Consider the following 19,965-nt stretch of genomic DNA (forward strand, 5'->3'; position numbering starts at 1 on the left):
CCCTTGTGTGTGACTTGGCAGGCGGCTGATGCTGTGTTCTCCTTGAAGGTGTTATGGATGGAATTATGTCCCCCCAAAATATGTGTTGTAAACTCTAGCCTCTATGCCTGTGGTTATAATTCCATTTGGAAATGGGCTGTTAAATGAACGAGGCAGGATTAGTGTAGCGTGTGTTTTGAATCAATCTCTTTTGAGATATAAAAGAGATTAAACAAGCAAGCTAAGAAGCAGAGGTGGGGAAAAGACATGCCAACCCACATGAAGACTGCCCAAGAACAGATGTTGAAAGAGATAAGGACCTTGCTTCAGAGCTGACAGAGAAAGAAAGCCTTCCCCTAGAACTGGCACCCTGAATTCAAACTTCTAGCCCCCTAAAATGTGCGAGAATAAATTTCTGTTTGTTAAAACCATTTGCTTCTGGTATTTTTGTTATAGCAGCACTAGATAACTAAGACAAAGGTCACCTGGAACCTTATATGTGCCTATAACTTTCTTCCAATGAAACAACAACAGCACAATTTCTGGGATACACCTTATTTGCTTTCAGCAACGTTAAGCCGTGAGCCATCCCAGCACAGAAATAACTGGGATGCCTTTTGTTTCTTTGGCAGCTGTAACATCGCTCTCGGCTTTCTTTATTTGATGAGAAGGTAGTGGAGGAAAAATAATGATCATCTCAGACCATGTGTAGGTATTTTTACAATGCAATCTTACATTTGACAATAGTTCTAAAATATATTATGAAAAACATTAAAAAAAAACAAGAAGAAGGGAAGAATAGAATTATTATAAGAAAATGTAAAAATACCATAATTGCTTAAGACAAAATTCTACAGTGTAATCAAATGAGTCAATATCAAGGTGTTTTTCGTAACTTAAAAATTTATTTTACAGACACTACCACTGAAAATAGCAGGAATCTAGTAAATGCAATGTAATCCTTTCCCCCCTCTCTCATATATCATATTAGCTTATTATTATTTTGTTTCCCACACTCACGTAACCCTATTAAAGAATTGAATACTATCCTAAAACAGAGGAAAAACAAAGGTACATCAAATGCGTGTACTGCCTATTAATGTCTATTTATTTCAATATTAACATGGTATCATAAACTCAGAAAACAGATTACATTCACAGGATAATAGTAATTTTCATTACATAGGGTAAGTGCTCAATCAATTTTTATATCTTGATCATAATTTGGAATAAACACTGTTATGGATTGAATTCTGTCCTCTCAAAGAATGTGTTGGAAACCTAACCCCTATACCTGTGGATATAATCCCATTTGGGGATTGGGTTTTCTTTGCTATGCTCACGAGACCATATCAGTATAGGGTTTGTCTTAAACCTACTCACTTTTGAGATATAAAAACAGCAGTTAGGCACAGAGAAGCAAGCACAAATGAGGGAAAGATACAAGCCACATGGAGATTGCCAAGGAATCAAGGAATGCTGAAGTTACAGAAGCTGAAACAAGCATCTTCCCCCATAGCTAACAGAGTGAGAGAGCCTTCGCCTAGAGCCAAAGCCCTGAATGCAGACTTCTAGCTTCCTAAACTGTGAGATAATAAATTTCTGTTTGTTAAAGCCACCCACTTGTAGTATTTCTGTTATAGCAGAACTAAGAAACTAAGACAAACACTCAGTTTTTTAGTGCTGCTATCATTCATTCTAACTCTTTTTAGCAAAAAAAGGAGTCTGGGGTAAAGTCACTCACCAGTGAAGGAAAACTGTGGTGGAGGCTGCTGGCTGTCCACCAAAATCCCTTCTCCTGTTCTTCGCCAGCGTGAGAAGGGCAGCAGGGATGTTTCTGCGCAGGGACTGCATTTCCCAACCCTCTTCTCACTTTGCATCTAGGTATGACACATGACCGAGCTTTCAATGGAACACAAGCAGAGGTTTGATCAACTTCCAATTCTCTTGCGTAAGAGGAAATCCCTGGCTCTGGTCCCTAAGTCTTTCCTCCTTTCTTGCAGTCTGGCTTGGCCATGATCAAGGGATCCTTGGAAGCCATGTGTTGAGAAAGTGCCACTAACCAGGCCCCTGGAATGAAGACAAAACCAACTGGTATTCCCAAACTGGACTGTTAGATGAGCAAGACAAACTTCTGTCTTGTCCTAGCCATTGAATTTTTGGGTGTCTTTGTTACAGCAGCTGTCATTATCTAGCTAATACAGAAGCTAAAGCATAACACATAAAACACTGACTGTAGCACACAATCGTGCAAACTTCAGCGCCTTGAAAGGTGGCCGAGATGCTCCTCCCTTCTCCGATTTGCCCTTGGTAGTGCCCTTCCAGTGTGGGCTTTGGTATCCTTCTGTAAACCTATGTTCATCTTTTTTTTACTGGGGAAAATGCCTGCAGCCTTGTCTGGCTCCCTACTTCTTTACTTTTCTCCCACTAGTGGCCAGAGAACTATTTTTGAGAAGGTGGTAAAAGTAGCAATCTGTGCAAATAAGTTCCAATGGTTTCTCCCTGCTGCACTTCAGAGAAGGTACAAAAACACAGACCCCTACTGTGATCCTGTGCCCTCTCCACCCAGGGACATTAATACACACTGTCTAAACAGCTACCCAGGAGAGAAAGTCCTGAGCAATGGTAGGCCACATGGACATGCTTGCGCGGATAGAGTCACACCACAATGATAAGGAATGTATTTTTAATCACCTCAGTTACTTCGTTCTTCTATCTGCAAACTTATCTTCCCTCTTAGTTTTCCCTTTGTGCTTTCCCATTTCCCTCCACCCAGCAGATAACCTCACACTCTTCCATAGAGACAAAATTGAGATTACCAAGGAGTGAATTTCATTTGAGTTCCATTCTCATCATCTACAATCACATTTACATTCACGGTCACCCAGCTGACTTTTCTCCAGGCTCAAAGGTGAGATCATCCTCCTTTTGTTAAAGGCCTACACCCTGCCCATTATGGGATGAAGGGGCTGGGTAGCAGAGCAACTGTCTGAGCATCAATTAATGAAGAATCCTAAATGATCATAAGAACTAAAGAGAAACATGATAATAGTTAACTTCCAACCCAAACTCCTTGCATAACTAAAACCAAAACATCAAATGAGTTGATTCTGACTTACAGCAACCCTATAGGACAAAGTACTGCCCCGTAGGGTTTCCAAAGAGCAGCTGGTAAATTCAAACTGCTGACCTTTTGGTTAGCAGCCAAGTTCTTAACCTCTTTGCCACCAGGGCTCCCTTGAATAACTAAAAAAACAATAACTAGTGGGATATAAATTAGTCCCATTCCTGGTACTCATCCTGAAGTCTTAGTCCCCACACATTTAATCAATCATAGAGTCCCTTCTTTTTTTCTTCCTTCCAAATATTTTGCCTTTCAGTCCCTTTTTCTATACAATTCCTTCTAATATCACTGCCTGAGGTTGGGGCTGTCTCATTTTTTCCATCTAGATTCTTCATATAGACTTCTATCTGGTCTCAGCTTCCCTGGTACTTTTCTCTTCAAAACCACTCTCAGTTTGCCAGCTGAATGAGCTCCCCGCACTGTTCATCTGACGTGGTCACTTCCAGGCTAAAGACTGTCTCCTTTCCTCTGCCTGTAGGCATGCAAGATGCTCTCTGCCCCTTCCCCTGAGGCTAGCTAACTCTTTTCCACTGAAGACTTTCTAGGTAAGGAACATGTTTTACAGAAAATCCCAGGCATCATAGCATTATGTTCCAAAAATAAAGGGCATTTTGTTGAATAACCACAATACCACTGTAGCACCTAACAAAATTAGGAATTCCTTAATATTATCTAGTAGCCAGTCTGTATTCAGGTTTTCCTGATTGTTCCTAAAACGTAGCTTTACAGTTGTTTTTTTCAAATTAGTATCTGAACAAGGTTGACACATTACATTTGATTTTTACGTCTCTTAAGTGTCTTTTATTCTGTAACAATGCCTGCCACCCCCCCCCGCCCCCGTCCAATTTCTTACTTTCATTGATTTGTTAATCAAACCAGGTCATTTGTCCTATTAAAGAAAGCTCTCTGGGTTTATCTGCTTTCTTTATTGTAGTCTCATTTAACTTATTCTTTTGTGTTAGATCTTTTAACATACACTTTAGTCTAGTCTAGAGAACAAATTATGAGTTCTGGTTCTGTTAATTGACCATATTACTTTGAACAAGTCACTCAAGTTCTCTATACTTTGTAATTTTCCTTTTCTTGGTGCATGTCTTAATTTTTTTTCATGAAAAACAAAGATGACAATAGTTTGATTCTTTATGACATCATGAGAATGAAATGAGTTAAGCATTACAGTTCTTAGGAAGACAGGACTATACAAGAATGGGTAGAAATAGTTTACTTAGGCTGGAGGCGATAAGGTGAATTTAAAAATACAAACGTTTTAGTGACAGAGGAGAGAGCGCTTGAGTTCGTTGGACACAGAGATCAATATCTTTCTTTTCCTCTCTGCGTGTATAACAAGGCATGTAGACCTAAATGGTAAAGGAGGGTGCAAAAAAAGCAATACAATTCAATTAGAAGTGTCACATCACATTAAGCTTATTCTGTTTGTCTTCTTCATTACTACTTCCAATAACTGTGAGTACCAGGTACGAATCTGTTTCTTTACTCTTGTTGGTGTGATAACAGCCAGATAGGAGGGGAAGAACATTCTGGTGTGGAACACCGCATTGCATAGAGTGATTATATGATGTTTGAGTAGGTAACAGGAGATCTCTTGGCTTGCATTGACAGACCCTGACATTTCAACTTGTGGGCTGCCATCCAGTCCGTTGATGCTGCCCTGCTGTCCTTGCTGCCACGAGTCTGCCCAGCCCACCGTTCTCTTTACAAACCACGATTCCTCAGTACGGCCTTGACGCAGGTATCCCTCTCTTGTTCCCTCAAGGCCTTTACTGTCAGCATCTTCCGGTCCTAAGTAAGCAAGGAAACTTAAGGTTGGTCTTCATGTACTTCACTGAGATTTGGCATCGGGCCACCTTTTAAGTTCGAGAGACTGAAAAATAACTTAAGTCTTAGAATCTTAAAAAAGCAGTTCTGATTTGAAGTTTGCCCTGTGTTCTGGCAGGGCAGTTTGTGAACCTTATCTACCCCTCGTAGCATCAGCCACCACTTACTACCATCGAAGCTAGCAACCCTGAGTTACTCAGCATTTGCTAAGGGCCTATCTGAACGTATAAAAAAAAAACAAAACTTTTTTTTTTTTATCTGAATGGGATATAATGCTGGGCAGGAAGCTTTTTACTTGGTCTGTGTGTAGACCTCACCCCTTAAAAAAAAACCTGCCCCTTAATCACTATTATGGTTTGAATTACATACCCCAGAATATGAGTTGAATTCCTGACCCTTGTGCCTGTGAATGTGATCTTGTTTGGAAATACGGGTTTTCTTTTGCTGTTAATGAGGTCATACCAGTGTAGGATGGTTCTTAAATCTAATCACTTCTTAATTATAAAAAGACCAGAATAGATAAAAGGAGAACACAGACGCCATGTGGGGGTCGTCTATAAGTCAAGGAACGCCAAGGAACCAAGGAACACCTGGGGCTACCAATAAGGAAGGAATTATTATGGTGAGACGCCGATTTGGACTTTTAGCCTCCAGAACTGTGAGAAAATAAATATTTGTTCTTTAAAGCACCCACTTGTAGTATTTCTGTTATGGCAGCACTAGGTAGTTAAGTCAATAACTAACAAGTAATTTAAGTGTGAAAAATTATTTCCCTGCCCAGCTAAACCCCAATCACACTTTTCCATGGGCAGAGACTGACACTTAGTGGTTAGAATGGTTAGAGTCCCTGAATGACTGTGTGGAGCAGAGCCTACCCCTGACCCAACCTTCATTGGATCCTGACAAGACAGAGATATGAACTTTTATTACTTTACCCAAACCCAGTGCTGTCGAGTCGATTCCGACTCATAGTGACCCTATAGGACAGAGTAGAACTGCCCCATAGAGTTTTCAAGGAGTGCCTGGCAGATTTGAACTGCCAATGTAATTTTAGGGTTATCCACTATAGCAGCTAGCATAACTTACCCTAAATAATATCCTTGGTGAACAGGAACTGAGGGCAAAGGGGTTTAGCTAGTCATGAAGAATGTTCCATCCAGATAGTGGTAAATCTGGTGAACTGCTTCTTTCCCACAACAGAGTTCACAGAAACTAGCGTGCTTATGTTCCCATAGCTAGTGACTCTCTCTTCTGACAGTGTTAGACAGACAATTCTTGCTCTTTGACGCTCCTACTTTTCTGGTCTCTGTGCTGAGTATCCTTCTTCTGATAAAAAATTCTTTCTTCAAATAGGACTCATTACACTAATCTAGGCTACGTCGTTCTTGGTTACAGTCACAGTCCTGTCGTGTTTCCTGTGCCCTGATCAGTTTGGATAGATTTGAAGATTCTCATATTTCCTCTTTCTGAATACATTTTCAGATGACTCATCTTAACGTTTACATATTATACATTATCATGTATATAACTTTCTCTTTGTGTCTTTTTAATTAATCATAAAATTAATATATAACATGTTAAAGAGCAAAACAGAAAACTCTCCTCTCCTTCCCAAGAAGGAAATTCTGCTAATAGTCTCTTGGTTATCCCTCCAAATTTTTAAAATGCATATACATGCATATCTGTAAGAATACAAATAAATGGTATCTCTCTTCACACATTTTTCTAACCTTGCTGTTTGTACTTTTCATTTAAGAAAATATCTTGGGGATCTTTGAAGGATCAGAGATGAATAAATGTGTTTCCCGCCCTCTGGGAGTGTGGCAAGGGGCAGATAAATCAGGAGTATAAGTGACCTAAAAAAAATATGAGTATATGATCAGTTCCATTTGTGAGCCACAATGTGCTATGTTATTTAAAAGGATGAAGCAATTATATAAGCGTGTTTTGGAACATAGGGAAAAATAAACCTTATCATTTATTGAGTACCTTCCATGTGCCAGGCATTGCCTAGGTGCTTTCTGTACAGTATCTTCTTAAGTCACAATACCTGGGTATTGTCATATTATCTCCATTTCACAGATGAGAACATAGAGGCTCAAAGTGGCTAAATAACTTGCCCAAGGTCACATAGCTAGGAAGTGACTTCACAGTGATTTTTAACTTCAAAGCCCATGTGTGCTTCTCACTTTATCTGCATCCCAAGAAAAATTCAAAGGAACTGATTCAAATAGGGGTCTGACCCCAGACTAGCGGACTAGAACCATGACAAGTTATAGGTAGGTCTGGCTTTCACTTCCATGAATAACTGTCATTGTTTTCTTTGAACAAGAAGCTCTTCTGTTGTCTTGTTGAGAGTAAGTGGTTTTGTGACCTTGGGCAAGATCTTTAACATATCTGTCCTTCAGTTTCCTTAGCTTTAATATAAAAAAAAAACCAGTGCTTTAATATGGAGAAAATAAAAGTAAGTGTTCTCAAGGGGTTGTTGTGAGAATTCAATGAATGAATACATGTAAAGCGCTTAAAATCGTGTCAGACTCATAAGAAGTAATTATGATGTTGGCTATTGTGACTATTATTGAAAGTATTTGTGGATTTGAGAATGGGAGGAAAAGTAGGACTAGGAGAGGTAACAAAATTGGGGACTGAAGGGAAGGGTCAAACTCTAGGAGGGCCTTTAAGCCAACAAGAAGCTCAAAGGCAGAAGCTATGGGGAGCTGGCAGGAAATCAGGGAAGACCGCCTGTGACGGTGAATTTTTATGTATTAACCTCATCTGGTCAACCACTAGTGTAGATGTTGCTGCGACAGTACTTTGTAGAGTGATTAACATTTACAGTCAGTTGACTCCAAGTAAAGGCGATTACCCTTGTAATATGGATGGGCCTCGTGCAATCAGTTTAAGGCCTTAAGATAAAACTCATGTCTCCTGAAGAAGACGGAATTCTGCCTTAGTCTGTAACATAGAAATCCTACCTGGGTTTCCTGCCTACTTCTTGTCATATAGATTTCAGGCTCAAGCTGCCAGAATTGCCAGCCTGCTGGTTGATGTATGAATTTTGGACTTGCCAACTCTACAATCTTATGAGCCAATTCCTTAAAATAAATCAATTAATCTCTATCTCTACCTACCTATCTATCTATTTCTGTTTCTCTGGAAACCCTAATAACACCCTCCTCTCCTCCCCATGCTCTCTACCTTCCCACCTGTGGGGATTGTAGGCCAAAAGAAAGCAAAAGGTTATAAATCAAACAGGAAGCTCCTTCTCAGTCTCTTGCTGGAGCAGTGCCAAAGATGGGGCCAGACCAGGCCCTGCATGTGCCAGCTGGTGAGTCCTGAGGCAAACTGGCTGGAATGTGAAGCATTATGTAGGAGAGAAGGGGCTCCAACACTTGCCTCTAAGTCATTAGTATTTCCAGTAAGTGCTAATATTCTTTAATTTCTCCACACGTGTTTATACTTCCCAAGTTACCCCACAATATTGGACATGTGGAGTGGGAATTGTTCAATGATCTTACTCAGTGAGTGTTATGGTCCTATGGAGATAGGGGTAGTGAAGTTTTGCCAATTAAGCAGGATTACCTCCTCCTCCCCCTTTATCTCAGAATGTGGCAGGATGCTGATCCCATAAGGTAAATACAGTCATCAGAAATAGGGTAGCCAAATGGAAGTATCATGTAGCTACTTTCAGAATGAACAACCAGGAGTCAGAGGCCTGAGTTGGAGAGCCTCCTGGCTCCAACCAGCCTTGAGGGCACAAGCAGCAGAAGACAAGGGGAGCAGGAGAATCCTGACAGCAACCACTCATTTCCCTTGGCCACACTGATTCGGGGGTTCCGTCTGTTCCTGAACAAGGAGCAGAGCTACTCAGAGACAAGTGGATGGAATCTTATTTCTACCCCTGAGAAATTCATCTCTGTCCTCCTTCACTTCAACATGATGGAAGAGCTTGACATTTTTCCCTCTCTCACCTGTCTGGCCTACTCCTTAAACTGGCTCTGGGGAAGAGTAACAGGAAACTGATATCAGAACCCACTTTGGGCCCTTTATTATAGTTTATGGTAAACGACATAGAGGCACTTTACCAAGAGTGGATTCAATCATACTCAGCAATTTCTTTGTGAAGAGGATTTCAACAGGAAGTGAATGGTCAATGGTGAGGTTGGTGTTTTCAGGAGTGCCCCAAGAGGTTTGAGAATTTGTCATTTCCTTGGAGAATGTGGTTCTTAGCCTTGAGAGCTCAGAAACCTAATTTATCAAGCCAGAAGAGTAGAGAGTGAAAGTTTCTCAGGGGTGGAGTCACATTAAATAAGCTCAGAGAATGATGGATAAACCAAAGTGCCTGCCAATTTATTATTAAAATAGCCAAGGGAAATGGAATATTGGCAGCCTACGGCCAAAAGTGAAGGCAGGCTACATGGGAAATAAAATTCTAAAAGAGGAAGTTGCTTAGTGAGCACAGAAATGGGAACGAGGGGTGTTAGTTCTATAATTCAAATGTTTAATGAGGTCAGGCTAAGACGATCTGGTGTCTCCATCTCCATAGCTGGAAGATACCTGTCATCAGGCCCAGACAGGTGAGGTGTTAGTTAGATCATGACTCTCTCTCCCTTGGCCAGTGCTGGGGGGCTGCTGACAGTATTTGCCACTGACATTCTATTTTTTTGAAGCTGTGGCTGACCATAGGCTTACTAATACAGACTGTCAGATTACAGTTCAAGCTAGGGGGTCTGGGAATCATCCCATTGCTTTAGGGCAGTGTTTCTCAGAGGGTGAGTCTCTGAACACTTGCATCAGAAATATGTGTGTGTATGTGTGTGTGTAGGGGTGGAGATAAAAAAGCAGATTCCTAGATCTCATTCCTGATGGTCAGTACTAGTGTCTCTGGGGATGGGGCCCAAGAATCTGAATTTTAAACCAACACACCAGTTGACTGTAACAAAAAAAATGTTTGAGAATCATTGCTTTAGGGAGACCTTTCCTATCTCTGTGATTGATTATGAGTTGACTTTAGAGCAGGCCATCTTGTACCCAAGTGGTTAGGGAATCCTCGGTACTGGGGACACTTTTGCTATCTACATTTTTTAGGTTAAAGAACCCTATAGGGTTTTATTAAAAAATAGATTCTTGAGAGAGTAAGCTTATCTAACTACTACTGTCATGAATCTGGTGCCCTCTTAATCTTAACGAGGCTGCTTTTTGTCTGGTACCTATCCTCAGTTGGAAATCCTGGTGGTGTAGTGGTTAAGAGCTATGGCTGGTAACCAAAAGATTGGCGGTTCAGATCCACCAGGCATGCCTTGGAAACTCTATGGGGCAGTTCTACTCTGTCCTACAGGGTCGCTATTGTGATGGCAACGGGTTGGTTTTTTTGGTTTTATCCTCAGTCAATATTGTTTATTAACAAAGTCTTATACTCAAGGCATAGGCTCTTAAACTAATGACTAGCATTTCAGATAGCAGTATAAGCAGTAGTGTTACTTATTTGTTTTCCTACCACTAAGTATTAGTGACCACGTAGAGCATGAGGAAAGTGCTATTCAAAGAGCTCTGACAAAAATACTATGGGAAGATTATCCCAACAAAAATCTTGATGGTAGAAGGAGGGAATCTGCAACAGGATCTGGGCTCAGGAAATACTACGCAGGCTTTCATGAAGACAAAATGAATTCTAATGCCCACGTAGAAAGGAGCGACCATTTCCTTTTTCTTCAGTGCAAGCGTTCTTGGGTCCTCCTGGGCTTTTCATGTTTACGGCACTGGGAGGGCCCTAACCTCCCATAATCACTTCTCCACGTAATTACCCACTGGGTCTGGGCACTCAAGGGGTTACACTTGTTTTACTGAAAAAGGCTGCAGTTTCGGCTGCAGCCCCAGCACTCCGCCAGATTCATCACAGGTGGGACTGAGGCAACCAGCGGACAGCCTCTTCAAACCAGAGAACTTTGAATTCACGTGAGATTGAAACCAAGTTGAGTCACTAACGATGATCCATATGGAATGCCTGCCCAGAGCATTCTGAAAGCTTTATTTTGGCCTTTTATGAAAATAATGTGATTTGAGAAGGGAGGAGAAACCATGAAAGTTGTCTTTCTGGCCAAACTATGAGTTACAATGCACGGTGACTGCATCTTAGAAATAAAAGAAACAACAAAAACAATGCTGCTTTTGTGTACGTCGCAGTAAATGTACTGTTTTTATATTGTATTTTGTACAAAATTTGCAGAACCAATTCTCTTCAGAGTGAGTTTAGAGTTTTCAAGTGCAGATTTTAATCGTGTTTATGTGTCTGCTAGGTTAAACTGGTCCGCATCCTGAAAGCTTATGGCTGTACTATGGATGGGTGTATATTCGTTTGTACGTACATGGAGAAGGAAGTCAAACACTGATTTTTTCTGGAATATTCCCTGCTTGATGCCAAATTTTCTATTGCCGATCCCTCATCCTTTCTCTCTCCTAGGGAGCTCTGTCTAACACCAAACCCGTAGATTTTTTCCATCAAAGAATGCTGGCTGAGGAAGCATGAGGTTTAAATTTTTTTTTAATGACACAAGGAATTTTTGTTCCTGTCTTCTAGCAGGCCTTGAGGAGATTTTTATCAATTTGATTCATCACTGTGAAAAGTGATCTCATGGTAGAATGAATATCCTCTAAATTTTTTAAATGGCAGATGAATAAATGGATTCTTCTTTGTATTGCAGAAATGTTGCCATAGCTATTTCTTGATTTAAGCTTATTCTTGGCAATCCATTCTTGCTATACCTTGGGGGCAGGGGTACCATCCTGATTTTGTTTTGTTTTAAGATAATATTGCATTTATTTGTAAGGAATGTTTTGGAGATTAACATTTGTAGAATCACAATTTTCATGTCATTTTCTCACCTCTTTTGTGGTTCTGTACATTTCCAGGGATGCTTTTCCAATCTAAACCTTTGACGCTACATTTTCCCTTTCTTGTTCCCTAAGAGAAAGGCTATTATATTGTGAATTTACAATACGCAGCCTCGCCAGCAACTCACCTGTACTAATATGCAGTGGACATTGCTAAGGCTGGCCAGAAACACAAAGCCCATGTCAGTCACCCCTCCTTGAGGACCTAATTCAGCCTGTCATCTCCACCAGCTAATCCAGAAAAACTGAAGTTTGGGCGTTGCACGAAGGCTGCTAGCTAGCGGGCAGTGGTCTTGGCGCGTCTCTTTTTGCAGGGACTCTGTGGTCAGTCCTCTATACGTGAGTGAGACTAGTTCCTGGCTACAAGCTATGTTATAGTCCAGGTGTGACTTTGCCCAAACAGTCCAGCCTGCCTGTTTACAAAAGCAGGCTGAGGAAAGAAGACTCAGGATAGAGAGACAACCAAAACTCAAACGTCAGACATTGTAGAGCAGGGCAGTGTTTCCCAAACTTGCTTGATCTTCAGAATCACCAAGGGTGATTTCAGGGCCCTACCTCAAGCTTACGGAGCCCTGGTGGCACAATGGTTAAGTGCTTGGATGCTAACTGAAAGGTCAGTGGTTCTAACCCACCAGCAGCTCCTAGGGAGAAAAGACCTGGTGGTCTGCTCCCATAAAGATTACAGCCTAAGAAACCCTACGGAGCAGCTCTACTCTGTCCTATAGGGTTGTTATGAGCTGGGATCAACTCGATGGCACCTAACAACAACCTCAAGCTTCTGAAATCAGAACAGTCACTGGCAGGCACTAGGAAGCAGTTTTTGCTTTCTTTTATACAAATGTTTTAAGTGATTCTTAACCATCAGTAAAGTTGGGGACATACAGGGGAAGTGGTAAGATGTATAAAAGGAGCAAGAACCTGAAAAACACAAGGAAGTTTGTTCTCTTTTCGTTTGGGTGCTACTGCTGCCATACAGTGCCCCTTTTGGGAAGCAGCAGCTGGGCTGCATCCCCTAAACCTGAGGGGTTGCTTTTTCCAGTGAGTTTAGTTGTAAACCCATTGCTGTCAAGTTGATTCCAACTCATAGTGACTCTATAGGACAGAGTAGAACTGCGCCATAGGGTTTCCAAGACTGATTGGTGGATTCGAACTGCCAACCTTTTAAATAGCAGCCAAGCTCTTGACCACTGTGGCTGAATATAAATGCAGGGCTCTGGTAATTGATAGCAATTGCTCCTTGAAAAACAGAAGCTTCCTTTCCTAGCTGTTGCGCTTATTGTGACTTCCAGAAGACGACGCTTTGAAGGGGTTAATTGGGTTTAGGACCCTCCCTGCTCCACAAGAACTAAGGCACATCACTCAGTTGAAACAGTCTTTTATGGTAAGAGCTGTAAAATGAAAAGTATTGTGCTAGGTAGCAGAGGGTCCAGAGATAAAAACCACGTGAATTTACTGCTCTCAAGAAACTTACAAACAGAAATTTAGTCTTAAACTTGCAAAGTTAAAGTGTCTTATGTTATATTTATAAGATATACTTTATGCATATTAAAGAAACTATGCACAAGTTGTAAGCCCCGAAAGTTCTAGGAACTGGTAGCTCTTTTAATTCTGGAAACAAAGTGAGTGAGAATGAACAAAAATTAAGTTTTCATTTGAGCTAAGCCTCAAACTTGCAAAGGGGCTCAAAGACTAGGCTTTCTAAGACTCTGAGTTGTTTAATATTCAGATCACACTGGTCCTGTATGATCTTGATATTTGAGTTTATACTGGTTCTACTTTTTATTTTTTAGGCTGACTTTAAATTTTATTTTCTAATCTGCAGAAACTGTCATTTTTGAAAAGTTTATTTCCCTCAAAGACTTCGATAAGACATTCATGCTATGCCAAATTTGTCTTTGGAAAACTTCCTATTCAGAGTTGATATATTTTTTTTTTTCTATTGGTGTGTATTATACCTTTTCAGTTATCAAAGTCACAACTTTTTGTCTGAATGACCTGATGAGTAAATGAATACATTCATTAGAATAAAAAATGTTTGCTTCCTGGGGTATTTGCAACCAGGTAGGTCAGATTTGCACCTGAATGTGCATTAAAAAAAAAAAAAGGAACACATTTTCCTCAAAAAGCAGTAAATTACATCCCTCAACAACCCAGGAATCTCAGAGTACGGTCCTTGACCAGTGTTCTCTTAATGGGCTCATAACAGGTTCCAAAATACATGGGATTTTGGAGTGCATTCTTCTGAGCACATGAGGCAAAATTTTATAACTTTCATTTTTATGTTCAGCTGATGGAGCTACTACTAAGTGAGTGGTCCTCTGTCAGTGGAGGCTTGTGTATAGCTAGATGCCAAACAGGTTTTAGTGGAGCTTCTAGACTGAGATGGACTAGGAAGAAAGGCCAGTGATCTACTTCCGAAAATCAGCCAATGAAAATCCTGTGGAGCACAGCGGTCAGATCTGCACCCGATCAAGAGACAGGACCAGGCAGCCTTTCCTTTGTGAATGGGGCCACCATGAGTCGGAGCAGACTTAGTGACAGTTCTACAACAACGACACGTTTAATATTAAACAACTAAATCTGTTCCATTACTAGCATTTACTGATGACACTACAGTCACCAAACCAAGACCAAATCCGTTGCCACGGAGTTGATTCAGACTCATAGCGACTCTATAGGACAGGGTAGGCTGCCCCATAGGGTTTCCAAGGAGCAGCTGGTGGATTGAACCACAGAACTTTTGAGACAGGATTAGGCTGGAGCGGGGCCGGTTGGGTGCCTGGCTCATGGGCTGGGGAAGGCTCAAACAGGACAGAGTAGAATAAACCACCTGACCTATTGGCAGTGGTGCAACTATAACCCACTTCCTGGAGATTATAACAGGATGCATAGGCTCTGTGGGGCAAAATGTTCAGGCATGGGGTGAGAGGAACTGAAATTTTCTAGGATGTTGCAAATAAACTGCTGATGTAGAGCTTGCAGGTCTCCACAGGTGCAGAGCATTATCAAAAGAAGTAAGCGCGACCCTCGTTTGACCTTCCCTGGCCTGCTGAAGGGGGTGATGTGATGAAGGGAACCAGTGCGCCTGAGTCACATCCCATAATGAGTCGTGGCAGGGGGAACCAAAGGACTTCCACCTTGAAGAAATCCTGCTGCGCACTAGTATTTACATAACCCAGCCCCTTCTCAGAAATCTCCGCCCTTCCCCCCAAGAACCGCAGGAATAAGCATCCAGATCCCTCCTTGCGGAAACCCTTAAATACCGGCTCTTAGGCAAATCGGGGAGACAGTCTTTCTAAAGGTTCTAGCCCTTACTGTCTCCTTTTGCTAGCTGCTGGCAAAATAAATTTGCTTATGTGACTCCAGGCTGCCTCAAGAGTATTACGGGGCGACATGAATCCGGTTGCGTTCAACCTAGGTAGGAGCCCTCGGTAACACTTTTGGTTAGCTGCCAAGCTCTTAACCACTGCGTCACCAGGGCTCCCAATGCTACAGTAGTGCCCCCTTATCCACCGTTTCTCTTTCTGCTGTTTCAGTTACCCATGGTCATCCGGGGTCAGAAAATGTTAAATGAGCAGTGCGATGAAGTCTTGCGCTGTCCGAATCAGTCCAACCCGGGACATGAATCATCCCTTTGTCCACCTTATCTATGCTGTATACGCCACCTGTCTCTTAGTCACTTAGTAGCGGTCTCGGTTATCAAATGGACTGTGGAGGTACCGCAGTGCTTGTGTTCAAGTAACCCTTATTTCACTTAATAATGGCCCCAAGGTGAAAGAGTAGTGATGCTGGCGATTTGAATATGCCAAAAAGAAGCCGTAAAGAGCTTCCTTTAAGTGAAAATGTGAAAGTTCTCAACATCATCGCAAGAAGAAGGATGAGTACAGAACAATAAGATATTTTGAGAGAGAGACAGACCAAATTCACATAGCTTTTATGCTTTTTTTTTTTATTACAGTCTATTTTGTTATTAGTTATTGTCATTAATCTCTTACTGTGCCTAATTTGGAAACCCTGGTGGCGTAGTGGTTAAGTGCTAAGGCTGCTAACCAAAGGGTCGGCAGTTCGAATCCGCCAGGCGCTAGTTGGAAACTCTATGGGGCAGTTCTACCTTGTCCTATAGGGTCGCTATGAGTCAGAATCGACTTGACGGCACTGGGTTTGGTTTGGGTTTTGGTTTTGGTGCCTAATTTATAAATTAAAGTTTATCATAGTGTATAGGACAAAACATATATATATACACACACATACATATATATGTATATATAAACAACCCAAACCAAACCCTTTGCCATCGAGTTGATTCCGACTCATAACGACCCTATAGGACAGAGTAGAACTGCCCCATAGAGTTTCCAAAGAGCGCCTGGTGGATTGAAATTACAGATCTTTTGGTTAACACTTAACCACTACCCAACAGGGTTTCCATGTATGTGTGTGTGTATATATATATATATATATATATATATATATAACCCAGTGCCATCGAGTCGATATATATATAATTTATATATTGTATATATAGGGTTGGTATATATATAAAACAATCAACTGCAATGGGTTTATATACAGGGTTGGTACGATCCATGATTTCAGGCATCCACTGGGGATCTTGAAATGTATCCCCCGTGAAAAAGGGGTAACTACTTTTTTTTTTTTTTTACTGAACTTTAGTATTTTAAAATGTTGGCTGCCATGCTAGGCTTGGTAACATTACCAAGCAGCTCCTGTATAGGCACAAGAGGAGTTCCTACAAACTGGGGAAAGGATGCTCTAGGTCAATTGTCTACATTTGGTTGTGATTTCAAATGGCAGCCAGTCATGCTTGTAAATAGGAAATTCCCGTTAGTTTGAGTGATGTTTGGTGATATCACATGCTGCATATTTTCATAAATAATATTTTGGCCTATTATTTTTTAGTAACTAGTCTTTAATCCGTGTATGGATGTGATATAGTTTAAATGTTATTCATCCATATTCCTGTTGCTGAAGCCGATGATTATATAATGCCCCTAAGATTTGCCTCCACAGAGACAGATCACTGGTGATATGTTACCTATGAATTTGTGTTCTTTAAATAACTAGTGTTCTTTAATTAGCTTATAAAGTACTAGCAAGTCATAAAATTACTGGGTTATCTTTGGAGTGTATATATAGCGTTGTTTTAGAAAATAAAATCATGTGTTTATCTTATTTGTTGCTATTCAATCTTTGTCACAGGATTTTTTTTTTTTCTACTGGTAATTGGGAATGGGTGGGGTAGAGCAGGAGCCCTGGTCGCACAGTGCTTAAGAGCTCAGTTGCCAACCAAAAGCTCAATGGCTAGGATCTACCAGCTTCTTCTTGGAAACCCTGTGGGAAAGTTCTGCTCTGTCCTATAGCGTTGCTATGAGTTGGTATTGACTCATCGGCAACAGGTTTGTTTTGCTTTCAGGTAGAGCAGCCTTTTGAATCTTTCCCCTTGCTCAAATAGGGCATGGTGGTTGTTGTGTGCCGTTGAGTCAATTCCAACTCATATTGGCCCTATAGGACAGAGTAGAACTGCCCCATAGGCTTTGGTAGGCTGTAAACTTTTTTTTTTTTAGTAGCAGTTATTCCTCACTTTTATATAGCACTATTATTTTTTCAAATTTATGTTCACATTAATTTTCTGGTTTTGACTCTGAATGGTCTTTCTATCAAATATATCTGTTTTTAACATTTATACCTACATTTTAACTGGCATGTGGTTATTTAGCCATCCCTCTCTTTTCTTAACTGTTTTCCTCCTGGTTTGTCACCTTTCGTGGGTAGCATATGGTCTCTCACATTTATGCATATCTTGGGACTGCCTTTTTCTGAACTATCATTTCAAGAATGTTTGTATAGAGAGCAGCCTTGGAAGATAGAGGTTGGAAAAGGGAGGCATGAATACCATCTAGTATGTTAAAGATGATGTCTCCCTTTGGATCAGGGGGCAGGTAAGTTTTATAATGCTGCCCGATACAGAAGACTCAGGTTCCCTAGGCTCTGGGTTCCTTTCCTGTATTGAAATCCACAGCATGTACAAGTGTCACCTGGCCCTCTCTGCATCACTATGGGAATTTGGGCTTGGGAAACTGTTGCAAGAAAATGCTGATACTCTGGATACTGCTATTGCTGTGAATAATAAAGTCCTTACTCTGACCCAGAAGTCTCCTGTCTTCTGCTACCTTCCATGAAACTGTTTAACTTACTTCCGTGACTTACTTCTTAACTTGCAAGTAAGGTAAAATCTCAGATTTTCCATGTATACTAGACTAAATGTGTACACCAGCTCAGAAGCAAAGAGGAGAAGGCAGGAAGGGACAGGAAAACTGGGCGACTGGAAACAGGAACCCGAGGTGGAGAAAGGGGTGAGTGCCAAGACATCACTGGCCTGGCAGCTAATGTCACAAAACAATTTGTGTACCAACTGTTCAATGAGAAACCAATGTGCCCTTCAGACTTTCATCCAAAGCACAACAACAACAACAAAAAATCTCAGATTTTCACGGGTCTTTGTGGTGTGCTGCCCCTTTTCTGCTCCTGGTGAGGCAGGCTCATAGAACCATTAGTTTTAGGGTATGGTGTTCTCTTGATTCATGCTTGGCTTGAGCTTGATATGGGTCATAAAAAGAACTGAGAACTTGAATTCCAAGTTCAAGTATACGTTTGGTTACTTTCTGTTAACACCCTTACTAAGGTCACATCCCTGATCCAATGTAAAGGGAGTTTCCCTGGGGTATGGCCTGCACTACCTTTTATCTTACAAGAGATGAAAGGAAAGGACAGCAAGCAGAGAGTACTGGGACCTCCTACCACCAAGAAAGCAGTGCCAGGAGCAGAGCGCGTCCTTTGAACCCAGGGTCCCTGTGCGGAGAAGCTCCTAGTCTGGGGGAAGATTGATGAGAAGGCCAACAGAGAGAGAAAGCCTTCACCTGGAGCTGGTACCCTGAATTTGGACTTTTAGCCTATGTTACTGTGAGGAAATAAATTTCTCTTTCTTAAAGCCATCCACTTGTGGTATTTCTGTTATAGCAGCACTAAATGACTAAGACATGTGTCTTTTCAACTTATAATTCATATTATTAAATGCTCACATTACAAATTGAATATGAGGAGAATGAAGAAGGACAGATGAAGGGGACGGTAGAGAATGGGAAGAAATCCAGACAAGCAGGCAGAGTGTGGTATCAGGACATGTGGTGGCAGGGGAAGCTACATTTCATGGGGCAGGTGACCAGGGTCATGGAGAGCCAGCAAAGGGCAACAGGTGGGGTTGCAGCAAGTGGGGAGGATAGTGAGAGGACATTGGCATCAGGCCATAGAGGTCTGGCAGTGTGTTCGGAGCCTGTGAAGCACAGGGATTACGGTCCAGGGACAGGAGAGTGGGCAAGAGAAGCCAAGATTCCAATTCTGAAGGAACTGGAGCAAAAGGTAGGTGCCAAATAATGTCTTGGTCACAGAAAGAGATGGAGACCCAGACCCTTAGATGGAGCTCAAGTACAAAGGTCTGATCACGTGTTATTAGTCAAGAGGCCAGCTCCGGGTGAATAGGCACTGTAGTGGGCAGGGCCATACAAGCAGTGAAGGTAAGAAAGCTAAACCCAGCAATCCTGAAATCCCCTCTCACCCAGAACATACGTGGGACCAGAGCTTGCTGATGTAGTATAAGGAGCCTTCATTTTCAGCTTCTGATTGAGCGCAATCTTCTCTGAGCACAGCCCCGAAAAAGACTGCTTCCACTCAGGAACTGCTGCTTACACCAGAATTCTCTTCTTGAATAGCTGTTTACATATCCAGCTTCCCACTGAGACACTGAAATCATGAGAATAAAGAATGTGGCTTACTCACCTTTGCTACCCTTCTCCAAGAAGAACTGAATAGATAAATGTTTGCACTTGCCTTTCATCTTCTGACTCATAGGAGAGGAGAAGTCAAACATGTCAGCAGAGATTGGGCTCCTGGATCTCCATCAACATGTATGAGTCAGAGGAGTGCAGACTTAAACTCATTCTGGAAACTAAAGAAAATGCCTTGTTACGTTGACAGCCATTTGTTGTAACTTCATGAACCAAATTCCCTAAAAAGAATGTAGAACAGGGGAGGGGATGTAGGTCAGTTAGCCAGTGGAG

This window comes from Elephas maximus, chromosome 4 (assembly GCF_024166365.1).
Source record: "Elephas maximus indicus isolate mEleMax1 chromosome 4, mEleMax1 primary haplotype, whole genome shotgun sequence".
NCBI lineage: Eukaryota > Metazoa > Chordata > Mammalia > Proboscidea > Elephantidae > Elephas > Elephas maximus.